The sequence below is a fragment of the Astyanax mexicanus genome, chromosome 15, assembly GCF_023375975.1.
Source record: "Astyanax mexicanus isolate ESR-SI-001 chromosome 15, AstMex3_surface, whole genome shotgun sequence".
Lineage (NCBI taxonomy): Eukaryota > Metazoa > Chordata > Actinopteri > Characiformes > Acestrorhamphidae > Astyanax > Astyanax mexicanus.
Window position 1 is genome coordinate 15,300,020 of NC_064422.1, and position 15,784 is coordinate 15,315,803.

The window sequence follows — 15,784 nt, forward strand, 5'->3', positions numbered from 1 at the left end:
CAAGTCATATTCATATTGTTCTACCCAGCTACTGATGCATCTGTAACTCTTTAAAATCAGGGTAAAAAATAACAGTACTTACGACTGTAATAAACATTAAGTGGTAATTAAGTGGTAAATATTATTTAACATTTCTAAATTGTAATGCTTAAGAATGTTGTAAATAAAGATGAATTGCGATATCAGTTTTAACATTTTGTAGGAATTAATATCTTAACTAGTGTCATAATAATAATTAGTTGAGGCATTCTAACATAAGTATGGTTAAACAATGTAAATTAATTGTAAAGTGCTACTGATGCATCTGAGGCCAAATATCTTAAAGCAGGATTCCTCTACTGTAATTGTATATTTTGGTTTGTGGTAGACAGATTTACCTCAAACCAAAAGGATAGGTATGTGGTTTTAGAATGTGTCCATTTCTGTCATAATCAAGTGATCACCATGAATTTATTTTGAAAGTTACATTTTTTGTAGCTTGTATTTTTTTCCTTTTCAAATTTCATATTGTTTTTACAGACAATTTTTACTGAAAGATGTTACTGATCTCTATGTATCACATGCAGAGGGGGAACAAAAAAAGTTTTAGATTTGATTTGCTCACTTGGCATTTTTTGAAAGGCAAAATAATGTAGTAATATGCTCAAAATCATGTAACTTAAATATATAATTATATTAAATTATGGTCCTCCAACCTCTGTGGAGTTGTGGGTGCTAATTTGTAATTTGAACAAGTATTTCTAATAAAACATGTTTTATTAATGTATAATTTATGTTATTGGATGAATAAAGGGATACTGCAGTGTCTCATGGAACCTGGTAAGACAAGCAGACTGTAAGAACTGTGATTTTTTTTCTCTGTTTTTCTAGTGTGTATGCTGACCTCGGACAGTACTTCTGAAATGCTAATGCTTATCTTTTGGAATTTGATGCCTTTGATTCTTATTTTTTAAAGCATCAGAAAGTTATCAGTATATTTCTGTATGCAGGTCTTAATTTTGCACATGTAAATCCCAAAGCTTTAATCGTTTTAAAAGTTGTATATAGATATTTCTCAGAGTTGCACAGACAATTGTAGGCAGACCACCAGTCACAATAAATTTGAATGAATAACCTTCAATAATAAATTACTGGCCAATACATTGAGGTAACACTTCATGATCAGCCTCAAACCTACTATCCCATGACTTGTAGAAGTAATGTCAGTGTAATTCCTAAGTGGTCAAACATCACATAGAGGCGAGTTGTTGAAAATTACACTTTGGTTTTAAGTATAACAAAAAGGTGTAACAACACTGAGAGCCTTTGTATATTACCAGATACATTATTTATATAAATTCAATTAAAGGAATAACTTTCACTGAAATACAAAACTGAAATTGTCCTTGGAGCTGACATGACCTTATCAACCTTATCATATTTGGGAATATGAGACACATGGGATAATCAGCTTTTAATTTCAGAACATCTCTGTTCATTACATTAATAATAAATCAATAATTTCTGATTTATTCTTTCAGTGTTTAGTTGAAGTGTTAAAAAGTGGTTGAATGTGGGCATCAAATCCACATTTAATAAAATATTAAAATTATTTTTTTTCCATAAACACATTTCAAGAAACTTAGCGATAGTGTGATCAAATAAACAGACAAAAGTGATAGCAATAAAAAAAAAACATTTATTGACAAAGTTAAGAAACAAACAAAATTAAGAACAGTTAAAAAAAAAAAAAAAAAAAAAAAAAGTGTCCAAACCTCTTTTGAGTAAGCACAAAGGAGACAGCGGCAAAGAAAATTCTCTCAGAAAGAGAGATAGAAACCTTGAGAGGAACCCATACTCCTTGGGTCAATACACAAATTAAAAATGTAAAAATCTGAAAAAGACAAAGAGCATAAACATTAAATGAAACAAAAATATATACAATGCAAATATAAAATCCTGTATAAAGACATACAATTAATAAACCCGCCTTTAATTTTATAAAAAAATAAATAAAAAATAATGTATAATTAAGTACAGAAAGATTAATAGTAAAATAGTAAAAGGTAAGTACAATATCAATTGATTAAAGCACTAAAAGACAAACGTTAAAATGTTTTTAATGAATATAAGCCCAAAATAAGACTAAAACACCAATACAATAACCATTAATAAAGCAAGTAACTAAGCAATAAAAGAAATATATACAAAAAGTGTATGGATTAAAACACTAACAGTATACTACATAAAGATAAATACAGTTAAGTAATTAATAAACATCAAAAGATAAACAATATCAAGATAAAAGGATTAAAGCCTTAAGTACATGAACACAAACACAAAACAGGAAGCAATTAAAAGCATACAATACACAAAACGATTAAAACATTTATATAGTTAAAGAAAATCATTACCTTTTTAAAAGTATGGAATCAATAGCTTTATTAATACCTGCTATTTTCCTTAGGTGTGTTTTATAAAAAAAAAACTCTAAACTAGAGTATAGAGCTGGGCGATCTTAGATTTTTTTTTTTTTAAATCCAATTTTCGATTTAAATCGATTTTTTCCCCCTACTAAAAATCAAACTAAAGATGATAAAGAAATGGTTAAAAACTAGTTCTTATTTAATTTGTTTTCACTTAAAATGTTCCATTTGTGGTTAAAGTGCAACCAGAAACAAGCAAAAAAAAACTATTGTAAACAGTGAGAACATCTAGTGACTTTTAGAAAGCTTTCTCCAACATAGTTTAGGTACTGACACAATGCACCCTCAAACTTAAAAAAATAAATAAATAAATAAAACACACCCTTAAAAACAAATAGAAATAAATAAAATTGTGCCCTTTTTTGATAAAACTTACAAAGTAGACAATAGAAAACAAGTACAATTTATATGCTCTTAAGTAAATACTTGTCCCTATTGGGCTAGAATTGCAAAACAAAGCATTTAAATGTGCCAAGTGCCAGTGTTCTATAAAATGAAATCTTTTCTCATGAATATGCAAAACATCTTAACTTGTAGTGCATACAAAACCTGGTACACGGTTGGAAGATGTGCCAGGGACAGTTCCTTGTTTAACGTTGAATGGTGAACTGGTGCTGCTGCTGCGTTCATTCCTATGGTAGCAGCACTTCTCCCACTCCGCTACATGGTTCTGTTTAAGGTATAGTGATAAATTGGTTCACCTTACAGCGAGGACCTGTTTGGTCTACGTCCGACGCCGCAAAACTGAACCAACTCCAGATCACGGAGCCAGTTGCTCTTAAGCTCCGCAGTCATGTGTTTTGTGTATGTGTGTGTGCGTGTGTGTTTGTGCGTGCAAGGGAGGGAGGGAGGGAGTGAGGGAGGGGCGGGGGGTGCGCGCGCTGGAGGGAGGGAGGTATGGAGGGAGCTAGCTAAGCTCACTCTGTGCCCACAGAGGAGCGTCTGTGGTGAAAAAGAAAACTCAGAGAAAATCGATTTTCATAAAAACACATTGTCCTTAACTATAAATTCGAATTTATCGATAAAATCGATTAATCGCCCAGCTCTACTAGAGAACTCTCTAAACTAGAGATTGAAAATATAGATTTTTTAAAATTATTATTATTGTTTTATATGGTACCTGACTGAGGTGTGCCTGATGTGGTGGCTGTGTCGTGGTGTATACTTAGCCAGGGGTCATAGAGCAGATGGTGGAGAGATGATCTGAGACTTCTTTGAGGTGATCTCCGTGCTGGTGTTGAAGGGTCACCTCTCACACACAGCAGGATGATTCCTATCTGCAACACTGTGGAGGATTTGGTCTCATGGGTAAACCACTCATGAGGAAGGTCCTGAAAAGTAAATTAGAGACAGTGACTGAGCTTTAAGGAATGTTTTTGACCTGAATCTCTATTCAGTAATGGTAGCTTCTACGAAGACAGTTCTCTGCCTGTAGTGTTCACTGAAAACCCATACCAGAAGAACAGAAGATGAAGGCGTGGTTCCTAACTGTACATCTGAACCAGGATGTTCTATGGCTTGAGGTCACAGTGCAGAACCCCTCTGGCATGGACCTCAATCACACCTTCAACGAGCTGCCTTAGAAGTACCTGCAGAGTACACAGAGCACATTCTAGTAAAGTTAAATTGGCTGAAATTTATCCCCACATTTGCAATACTTGTGATTGTCGGCACGCTGCCACGTTCAATAAAAAAAAATATATAAGTACCAACAGAGTGTAAGAAACAGACAGAAGGAAATTACAGTCGCTATAGAACAGGCTAACAGTTATTCGGTGGGTAGCTGCTACATTAAGGGTGAAGAGAGAAGAGTGTTCAGGTACCTAACGATTTTCCAATGATTTCACAGTTGCAGACAAATTTCCAGAGTCAGGATAAAATCACGAGAGTCTGGCTAGAGTCGAGCTGCAGTTGAGTTGCGGTCGTGTCATCTCAATCGTTAAGTGTAAGGTGGTTACGATTGAAAGTTTTAGTCAGTCGGGTTTGGGTACTGGCGCTCAGATAAAATCAACTGGGTTTGTTTTTTATTTATTAGCAGTGTGAGCAGCAGCTGTAAGATCGAAAGAGCGTATTACACCTCTCTGTTTGGAAATATTTTAAAGTGGACTGCAAAGGCAGGATTTTACAAGATGGGAAGGGAAAAAAAATGCACATTCAACAACAAACATGATTTACCACCTGAGAAACAATAAGCACCCAGCACAATCCTCCCAGTACACTGCAGACACTCAGTACAATTAGCAACAGCACTGCCAACACATTTCTCTATGTGTGTTTCCGTCCCTTAATTAGTTCCCCCGGTAAGTCAGTAATAAGAACAAATAGAGTAATAATATTAAGCTATTAATGTATTAACATATATTCATCAACCTCTTTTGGGTGGGGATGGAGAAGGTGGAGTGGCCAGTGCTTCAGCTGGAGCTCCAGGACACTGAGGATGTTGTGTCTTTTGGAACTGGGCCTGATTTTACAGAACAGAAACAAAACAGTTCATGGTAGCTGTATCAATTTATCCAATAAAGTAGATCTACAGGTCTTACTTTATATAAATAAAACTAACCGACATAAAAAATATGCATGAAAATGTTCAGGACATCCAGAATGGCAAGTATTTAAAAACACGGTCCAGTGTTAATTTTTAGTAACATGTTTAAAGTCTATACTATCTAAGACAGTGAGACAAATACAGCAACTTTTCTAAAATTACACTCTTCTACTGCAGCACAGACGTACACTCCCTCCTTAAAAAAATGCTCAAAACCAGAAAAAAACAAACAAACACACCCTGGGAGGTTAGCTCTTTAAATAGCTTTTGACCAGCATAGGTAATGTTTATTTCTGGATGATCAGCTGGACTCAGCAGGGCCAACATTAGTAGCCTAGTCTTTTAAAAGTAATTAACTCATTTTTTAAAACCCATAAAGTCCAGTAACAGCTGTGTTTATTTGTTTTTTAAAGTCACTGGTTAGCTGCGGGTGTAACTTCACAGACCGCGATCTCAGTTAACAATTATGCAGCCACACATCTTATAAAATCTCCTGCTCCTAACCAAATATCCAGCACAACAAACCCAGCTTTAAACCCAAACCATCGCTGTATGGTAGACAGAGGAGAAGTTTTCTTTCAGTGTTTTCTGACAGAAACTGTGAGGATTAAAAAAAAAGACAAGAGTGTGTTTACTAATCCGTTACTCGTTCGTGATGAAGTTAACGCTAACTTGCACGTACAGTGGATTCACGCGGTTAGTTAATAGTATGCAAAATGCAGTGAATGCTGCTGTTTGGGGTCAAAATAAACTAAACACCTTAGCTAATAAATCATGGACTGCAGAAAACTAAGCCGGAGACACAACAAACGCTAGCTCTGTAAGTTACTTGTCTAACGGAGTTACGTTAAGTGCATAAACTGCCTGCACAGATCAGAACATAACAGCAGCTTACCTTTTCATGTTAAATCCACGACGAAAGCATTCTTTTCTCATATCTTTATAAAATCCAGTTGCAGCAGCACCTGCTTGTTCAGAAACAAAAACACCCAGCGCCGTTTAAGAGCTGATTCACGACCTTCTCTCCCAGCACAGGGTGTGTTTTTTTTGTAGATATTTAATTTCTGAATCTTATTAATACTGAATTAAGGTATGGTAATCTGGCTAATGTTAAAAAGTCAACTAGCTTTTTACCAAAACATTTTTAGTTAATTTATACCTAATTTTAGCGGTGTGTTCCCACAAGACAAAAAAAAAAAAAATAAATAAAAAAATAAAAGGGGGGGGGGGGGCGTCTGCGCATGCGCGAATATTAGCGGCCGTCTGCGCATGCGCGAATATTTGCGGCCGTCTGCGCATGCGCTAATATTCGCGCATGCGCAGACGGTCGCAAATATTCGCGCATGCGCAGACGGCCGCTAATATTCGCGCATGCGCAGACGGCCGCTAATATTCGCGCATGCGCAGACGGCCGCAAATATTCGCGCATGCGCAGACGGTCGCAAATATTCGCGCATGCGCAGACGGTCGCAAATATCCGCGCATGCGCAGACGGTCGCAAATATCCGCGCATGCGCAGACGGCCGCAAATATTCGCGCATGCGCAGACGGCCGCCAATATTCGCGCATGCGCAGACGGCCGCCAATATTCGCGCATGCGCAGACGGCCGCCAATATTCGCGCATGCGCAGACGGCCGCCAATATTCGCGCATGCGCAGACGGTCGCAAATATTCGCGCATGCGCAGACGGTCGCAAATATTCGCGCATGCGCAGACGGTCGCAAATATCCGCGCATGCGCAGACGGTCGCAAATATCCGCGCATGCGCAGACGGCCGCAAATATTCGCGCATGCGCAGACGGCCGCCAATATTCGCGCATGCGCAGACGGCCGCCAATATTCGCGCATGCGCAGACGGCCGCCAATATTCGCGCATGCGCAGACGGCCGCCAATATTCGCGCATGCGCAGACGGTCGCAAATATCCGCGCATGCGCAGACGGTCGCAAATATTCGCGCATGCAGACGGCCGCCCCCCCCCCCCCTTTTTTTTATTTGTCTTGTGGGAACACACCGCTAAAATTAGGTATAAATTAACTAAAAGTGTTTTGGTAAAAAGCTAGTTGACTTTTTAACATTAGCCAGATTACCATACTTTAATTCAGTATTAATAAGATTCAGAAATTAAATATCTACAAAAACCCTGCCGAATTAGACCGGAGTACCGAGAGGAGCTCTCAGGCCTGTTAGGTATTTTAACTACCGTTAGCTAACTGGCTGTTTCAGCTCTCGGTGAAACGCGATCTTATTACTGAACTACAGCGTGGTTTAAAAGCTGCTGCTGATTGAGAAAAACACACCCTGTGCTGGGAGAGAAGGTCGTGAATCAGCTCTTAAACGGCGCTGGGTGTTTGTTTTGTTTCTGAACAAGCAGGTGTTGCTGCAGGTAATCGAGCTAACTGTAGCTAATTAGCTTAGCCGGTTGAGCTAACTGTAGCTAATTAGCTTAGCCAGCCATGCTCCACTCGCTAGCTCGCTAACGTTAGCTATTTTACAGCGTTATTCGCCATTAACACGCTTTAAATAGTCTTTAAATAGTGGTAAGACTATTTAAAGCGTGTTAATGGCGAATAACGCTGTAAGATAGCTAACGTTAGCGAGCTAGCGAGTGGAGGATGGCTGGCTAAGCTAATTAGCTACAGTTAGCTCGATTACCTGCAGCAGCACCTGCTCGTTCACAAACAAAACAAACACCCAGCGCCGTTTAAGTATCATAATAAGACCGCGCTTCACCGAGAGCTGAAACAGTCAGCTAACTAAATTACTCACCGGGACTTACAGAGCTCCGCCGCGCTGCTCTAATCTAATCCGGCAGGGTAATAATCACTATCGGTGCTGAAGGCCCGCTGGAGGCCCGCTAGTGCCGCTGTTTTAAGACTGAGGGGCTTTAAATGAAAACAGAGTAAAGGGGAAACACAGTAAAAAGCAGCGCAGCGGACCTTCAGCACCAAAGTGAAGAAATACTGGATTATTTGACCCAATATTAATAACTGTTCCCCATAAAACACAGCGAGGCTTTGGACTCCTGCAGTCCCCATGCAGCTCCCGGAGAAAAGGACGTCTTTCTTGTGGCTATTGTTTCAGTGGAGTGGAGCCACGACCATTCAAAACTAGGTTCGGGGTTTTTTTGTTGCCCGAAAGGTTTTTAATTTGTGTGTTTTAATATATTCATTATATGTTATATTGTATTAAAACGTGAGATATAAATGTAAATAATCATAATTTAATAGGAACGATGAAATATATTATTTTAATTATATTAAATATCATGCCTCAAAATCTCATATCTCCCCCTCTTTTCCAGTGACTTTGGTTTCTTCCAAAAGTCTGTTGATGAGAGGGCGGGCGGAGCTGGACTGGAGAAAGAGGGCCGGCGTTCTGTCGAATTCTGCTACCTTGTCGAACCGTGCTGCCCCAATGAATATTTAACTGTAAAAATACAAAAGAAGCACTATTTTAGGGCATGTACCCAGTGATATTCCAGTAGATGTACGTTATTAGATTTGGAGTGCATAATTCACTGTACCATGGCAAACTTATAGTAAATATAGCTCATTACAAACTGCTTTTGTATTTATTTATGATAATAAGTGTAATTTTTAGTTTCCATTTACACTTCTGTGCAATGATAGAGCGTCCAGGTTGTTTAATGCACATAACGCCCCCTAAACCAGATTAATTATACATAAAACACGAGAAAGAATTAAATTGTGTAGGTCGGCGCATGCGCAGTACCTTTGGGAAGCATGTATCGATGGGTAGCAAAATTCGACAGAACACCGGACTAAAAAAACTGTTTTTAACACACCTTGGGTTTGGGCTGTATTCACTCAGTCGCAGTTAAATAAACTCACTGGCCATTTAGGAATCACTTAGACCAGAATTATAATAGAATAAACAATAAAATAATAAAATGTTATATAAAATCTAAAAAAAAAAATCACCAGTGTCAGTGGCTGTCTTTACACTACAAGCCTCAAGTGTTTTTTTTATTTTATATAAATTAACCTTTTTGTCAAACAGCACACATGCTCTCAATATTTTTTTGGCTGCTCTGCCAATGCTGGCTGATAATGACAGCACTAAGGGCATGAATACTGGCAAACAGATGCATGAAATCAACAAATAAAGAAATATGAAATTTGCAGTGGCCTTTTTTATGCCCAATCAGTTTGAAGACTGAGAACATATGTCTGCACTCCCCTCCAAAGGAATTGGGCGGAAAAAGCATTATTAAAAGATGAATAATGAAGACTGGAAATTGGAAATCAGTTAATTACAACTTTGTCAGTGTGTCCAGGCCCGGAGTGGCTAATCGGGAGATTCGTGAGGATTCCCGATGGGCCGGCTGTGTCTGCTGAAGTGTCTTATTGTGTACCTTGGGGAAGATGTGGGCAGTTATTAAGGAGTATATCTATGCTGGTGTTTTACCGGAGTCAAGCTATCCGCGCGTATACGCGCGATTTTACGGTAAACAGACGCGCAGGAGGAGAGCACGCTAAAAAACACAGAGAGAGACAGACACGTTTCAGTCGGTTATATTAATTCAGACATACATTAAGCCCAGAAACGAGAAGAAAACGGATTAAAATAACTCACCTCACTGTAGATTTAGTGCAGTACATTATCTATTTGATATAATACCATAACAATCCCATCAGTTTTTAAGAGAGAGAGAGAGAGAGTTTTATATTAATATTACTTTTTCAATCCATGCTTCAAATTAAATTTCTCATGAGTTTCCCAAAATGCCAAAACAGATCAATGACCATTTGAAAGAGTCCAACCTAGGCTATGACTCCTGCAAGTTTTGGCAAATGTCACTGTATTGTTTATTTTATATTCATTTTTATTTTTATTCATGCTTAAAATAAATTTAATGCCAAAACAGCTTCACTACCATTTGAAAGAGTATGTTCTAGCCTATGACTCCTGCAAGTTTGGGCAAATTTCACTGTATTGTTTATTCATTTTTGTATTTTTTTTATCATGCTTAAAATTCAATTTCTCATGATCTTCCCATAATGCCAAAACAGGTCCACTACCATTTGAAAGAGTCTGTCCTAGGCTATCACCTCTGCAAGTGTGGGCATATTTCACTGTATTGTTTATTTTATATTATTATTATTTTTTTTTTATTCATGTTTAAAATTAAATTTCTCATGATTTTCTTATAATGCCAAAACAGTTCCACTACCATTTGAAAGAGTCTGTCCAAGGCTATGATTCCTGCACGTTTGGGCAAATTTCACTGTATTGTTTATTTTATATTCATTTGTTTTATTTTTTTATTCATGTTTAAAATTAAATTTCTCATGATTTTCCCTTAATGCCAAAACAGTTCCACTACAATTTGAAAGAGTACAACATAGGCTATGACTCCTGCAAGTTTGGGCAAATTTCACTGTATTGTTTATTTTATATTATTTAATTTTAATTTTTTATTCATGTTTAAAATTAAATTACTACTGATTTTCCCATAATGCCAAAACAGTTCCAATACAATTTGAAAGAGTAAAACATAGGCTATGACTCCTGCAAGTTTGGGCAAATTTCACTGTATTGTTTATTTTATATACATTTTTTAATTTTTTATTCATGCTTAAAATTAAATTTCTCATGATTTTCTTATAATGCCAAAACAGGTCCACTACCATTTGAAAGAGTATGTTCTAGGCTATGACTCCTGCAAATTTGGGTAAATTTTACTGTTTAGTTTATTTTATATTAATTTGTTTTATTTTTTTATTCATGTTTAAAATTAAATTTCTCATGATTTTCCCATAATGCCAAAACAGGTCCACTACCATTTGAAAGAGTCTGTCCTAGGCTATGACCACTGAAAGTTTGGGTAGATTTTACTGTATTGTTTATTTTATATTATTATTATTATTATTTTAATCCATGCTTTAAATGAAAATTCTCATGATTTTCCAATAATGCCAAAACAAATAAAACAAAAAGGTCCACTTAACTGTTCCACCATTAAACTGCTCAGCATATTTCTAAACAGTCTAGTCTAGAAATCACCTGTTAAAGACACCTGTGCTAGAAACAGGGGGTGTGAGTTTAAAACCATCACCTTAAATCCAATACCTCAAGTGCAAGGGGCTATCTATAGTGAAACCTGCAGAAATACGCAGTGCTGGTAGCCTGAGGAACTGATAGGACTGCCTCACAGTGGCCCTGTGATGGCTTATTGGAGAATGAATTTACATCTGATACTAGCAAGTATTAAAAATAAACAAAACTGTGAAATTTGCCCAAACCTGCAGAGGTGATAGCCTAGGACAGACTCTTTCAAATGGTACTGGACCTGTTTTCAAGGATTCAATGAGATTTTACTGTCATTCGTATCACATGTGGTTCATGAGGTGGAACGAAATTGTGATCTCACGATTCAGTTTACACCCAAGAGCTGTTGTTAAAATAGATATATAAATAAAGTAAGACAACAAAATAAAATAATACAATAAAAATAGAATATAACAAAATGAAGATAAGATAAAATAAACAAAACAGTACAACTTGTCGTAGCCTAGGACAGACTCTTTCAGACGGTCATGGATCTGTTTTGGCATTATGGGAAAATCATGAAAAAAAAATATTTTAAGCATAAAAAAAAAAAAATTAAATTATTATAAAATAATCAATACAGTAAAATTTGCCCAAACTTGCAGAGGTGATAGCCTATGTTGTACTCTTTCAAATGGTCATCGACCTGTTTTGGCATTATGGGAAAATCATGAGAAATTTAATTTTAAGCATGAGTAAAAAAAAATAAAAAATTAATATAAAATAAACAATACAGTGAAATTTGCCCAAACTTACAGGAGTCATAGCCTATGTTGTACTCTTTCAAATTGTAGTGGAACTGTTTTGGCATTATAGGAAAATCATGAGAAATTTAATTTTAAGCATGAAATTTGCCCAAACTTGCAGAGGTGATAGCCTAGGACAGACTCTTTCAAATGGTAGTGGACCTGTTTTGGCATTATGGGAAAATCATGAGAAATTTAATTTTAAACATGAATAAAAAAAACAATTAATATAAAATAAACAATACAGTGAAATTTGCCCAAACTTGCAGGAGTCATAGACTATGTTCTGTAAGAAAGAACATATCCAAAGATCCTCTCGCTAACGCGGACCAGGAAGCTTCCAGCGCTGCCTGACTTCAGCAAATCCTCCGCCTCCTCACGAGTAATAATACCTGTGTACAAAGAGAAAGAGCTCAAATCAAAAACGTTTAATCACGTATTTCAATTTATTGACTGTAAGATAATTATTTATTATGTTAGTAATATTGCAAACAAATATAAAGAAATAGCATTAATCCTTTGAAATAATAATAATAACAAACCCAGTAATTATAAGCAGAACACTTAGACAGAGAGAGAGAGGTTTTTCTTGGATTAAAGCTCACAGATGGCCCACACTTTGAACTCACCATGAAACCAGGGGGCAACTCGACTCTCGCCTTGCTGTAAACAAACTCTGAGGGTCTGCTCCTCTTTAAACCAGCGAATAATTTCATCCCTGCTGGACGTCGACAGCGACCGGCGCATACCTGGCTTCCTGTTGATCATAACAGAAAAAAAAACGAATTCAGAAAAGCTTTAAGAAAGACAAGCTGTCTGACTGCCTCTCTCATACCAGAAAATCCTACATGACATCAGCTCTACAAGCCCAGGAAACAATAGAGGGTTAAACTGATAAGCATATATGACACAGCCTAGAGCAGTGATGGTATAGTTACTTTGAAAAAGTAATCCGATTACTGATTACTCCTTAAAAAAAACTTAGTTACTTTATGGATTACGTGATGTGTGTGTGTGTGTGTGTGTGAGGTGGAGAGAGAGAGAGAGAGAGTAACGCACAGTGACTTGGATAAGTAACTTTAATCTGATTACTGCATTGGAAATAGTAACGCGTTAGATTACTCGTTACTGAAAAAAAGAGTCAGAGCTCCACTAAAGGGAGCTCTGCTCTCATACTCAAAAGTTCTGGATGAACACCTGGAACCAAACTAAACTAAACATTAAAACATCTAGTTTTTTATCCACTTTTATCCACTTTTCAGGGCCATGGTGGGTCCAGAGCCTAGTCAAAATCATAGCGTGCATAGCAGGAATACCCCCTGTACAGAGTGTCACTCTATAGCAGGGTAGTCCACATGACCATTCACATCATTTTCACTATCATTACACAGCTCACAATGTTCCCACTGCTCCACACCTTAATGATGGGCTTTATAGCCCTCTAACCCACACCTAACATTAGTAGAGGTGTCAAGTAAAGAACTACAAATACTTTATGTTACTGACGTAAAAAATGTGGTTATTAATGTATCTCATCGTAAAAAAAAAAAAAAAAAAATCTACAGAGAGTGAATTCAATTGTGGTTGGATGAAAAGTATAAACATATACCATTTCTACACCCTGTTGGTTTATAGGTGATCCATCACACCTGCACAGGTCTTGTCGCACTCCAGCAAGAACATAGCAATAATAATAATAACAAAAATACATTTTATTTATATAGTGTTTTTCATTTTTATATAGTAATTCTCAAAGGCACTTTACATACAAAGCAAAACAGGTGAAAAGAACAAAGAAAAAAAAATAATACAAAAATAAATAAATGTAGGTACAGTCATTTAGTTGAACATAAAAGTGAGAATATAGAAGGCTTTAAACACATTATTAATACAGTAAACATAAAGAAAACAAAAAGCCAAATATAAATAAGTTTCTACATTTATAATTTAAAAGCAAGCGGCTCTGAGTGGTTCAGCTGGCTAAGCACTGCCACTATGATTATGAGGTTCGAATCCTGTTTATGCAGCTTGCCATTGGCTACCGGAGCCCTGAGAGAGCACAACTGGCTGTGCTCTCTCTTTGAGTGGGTAGATGGCGCTCTTTTCCCTCATCACTCTAAAAGGTGATGTCAATCAGCACAAGGCATCTGTGAGCTGATGTATCGGAACTGAGTCGCTGGGTTTTTTCTCCGAGCATGCTGTGATGTTACTCAGCAATGCTGCATCAGCAGCAGTTCGAAAAGAGGCGGTGACTGACTTCATATGTATTGGTGGAGGCTTGTGCCAGTCTTTACCCTCCTGGTATTGGGTCATCACACATTGTCTGTGTAAATTGGGAGGAATGGGAGAAAATTTCATAAATAAATAAAAATAATAATAATAAAAATAATATAAAATTAAAGCAGATCTGAAGAAGTGGGTTTTGAGAAAGTGACTTAAATGTAGACAGATGTATGGATATGTATCTCGTATGGATTTGGGACAGAGTTCTTCAGAGCTGTTGGAGCTTTAGAGAAGAACCCCAGGTCCGGTACTTATTCTTGACGGGAATGGATAATAAAATAGAGTCCAGCCAGTGCAGTTTTTGAAGAACGGTTGTAATATGATCATGTGAGCGAGTGCGAGTAAGGAGACGCGCAGCTGAGTTCTGAATATAATGGAGTTTATTTCAAATTTTGTTAGGTGTACCATAGAGAATGCTATCACAGTAGTCTATTGTGAATGTGGTGAAAGCATGGATCAGAGTTTCGGCAGGAGTAAAAGAGAGTGATGGACGAAGACGTGCTTCTATGTTTTTTAAATGAAAGTCTTGGTGTAAGAAACCAACCAGGAGTTTGGATGCAAATGCAGACAGGTTTATTAGTCCAAAACAGAAGGCAAAAATCGTAGTCAGACAGGCAAGGTTCAAAAGACCAGAAAAGACACGCTAGGCTAGAATCGTAGTCAAGGGGAAGCAGTAGATCAGAAACCAGGGAAACAGTAACATTCAATAACGCTCGATAAGACACAATGTGGCAATATCTCGCAACTAGGCAGTGCATGAGTCCAGTTTATATAGTCTGGTGAATGAGTAATCTCCCACCGGTGTGTGGGAGAGGAGGAGTCAGCCTCAATACTCAGGAGAGGCGGATCTTAAAGGTGTAGTGCGAGCAGGTGTTACAGAACCCCCTTCCCTACGCGCTACTCCAGGAGCGCCAAGAGTCCGGCCGGGGGGTCGGCCCCGAGGTCTGGGTGCAGGACGTTCCGGCCTGCGGGAGTGGAAATCCGTAATGAGAGAGGGATCCAGTATGTCCGATGTAGACACCCAGCTCCTCTCCTCGGGACCGTACCCCTCCCAGTCCACTAGATACTGGATGTGCCCCCGTCTCCGACGTGAATCCACAATGGTGTTGACTTTGTAGGCAGGACTGCCGTCGATGTCCAGAGCTGGAGGTGGTGATGAGAGAGGGGAGGCATCATCCAGTGGACCAGGAATAACCGGCCTGAGGAGAGACACATGAAAACTGGGTGAGACTCTGTAGTTACGGGGCAAAAGCAATTTATAAGTCACATTGTTAATTCTTTGCAGTATTCTGAAGGGTCCAACAAACCGTGGACTGAGTTTACGACAGGGCAGGCGCAACTTGAGGTCCCTCGTGGAAAGCCAAACTCTGTCACCTGGGTTAAATAAAGGGGTTTTACCTCTATGTCGATCTGCCTGTGCTTTTTGTCGTCTGACAGCCAAACCCAGACGTGCGTGTGTCTGTTCCCAAGCCCTCTCACTGTGTGTGAACCAGTCGTCTACAGCAGGAGCGTCTGTCCTCTCTGCATTCCAAGGGAACAATGGTGGTTGGTAACCTAGGACACACTGGAATGGAGTTAAACCTGTAGATGAGCTACGTAGAGAGTTCTGAGAGTATTCAGCCCACGGCAGAAAGCGGGACCACTCCCCCTGTTGGTCATGACAGTAATGG

At 38.1% G+C, this 15,784-nt stretch overlaps 2 long non-coding RNA genes across 2 annotated transcripts; one reads left to right on the forward strand and one right to left on the reverse strand.

Moving 5' to 3' along the window:
• Positions 1 to 3,026: 3,026 nt before the first annotated feature.
• Positions 3,027 to 5,095, forward strand: LOC125781333 (uncharacterized). The gene is made up of 2 exons (XR_007424542.1): positions 3,027 to 3,193; positions 4,866 to 5,095. It is a non-coding gene; the product is annotated as an uncharacterized LOC125781333 (long non-coding RNA).
• On the reverse strand, positions 3,151 to 4,925 carry LOC111192500 (uncharacterized). Its single transcript, XR_007424540.1, has 3 exons — positions 4,836 to 4,925; positions 3,921 to 4,054; positions 3,151 to 3,796 (listed from the first exon to the last, which is right to left on the reverse strand). It is a non-coding gene; the product is annotated as an uncharacterized LOC111192500 (long non-coding RNA).
• Positions 5,096 to 15,784: the final 10,689 nt, after the last annotated feature.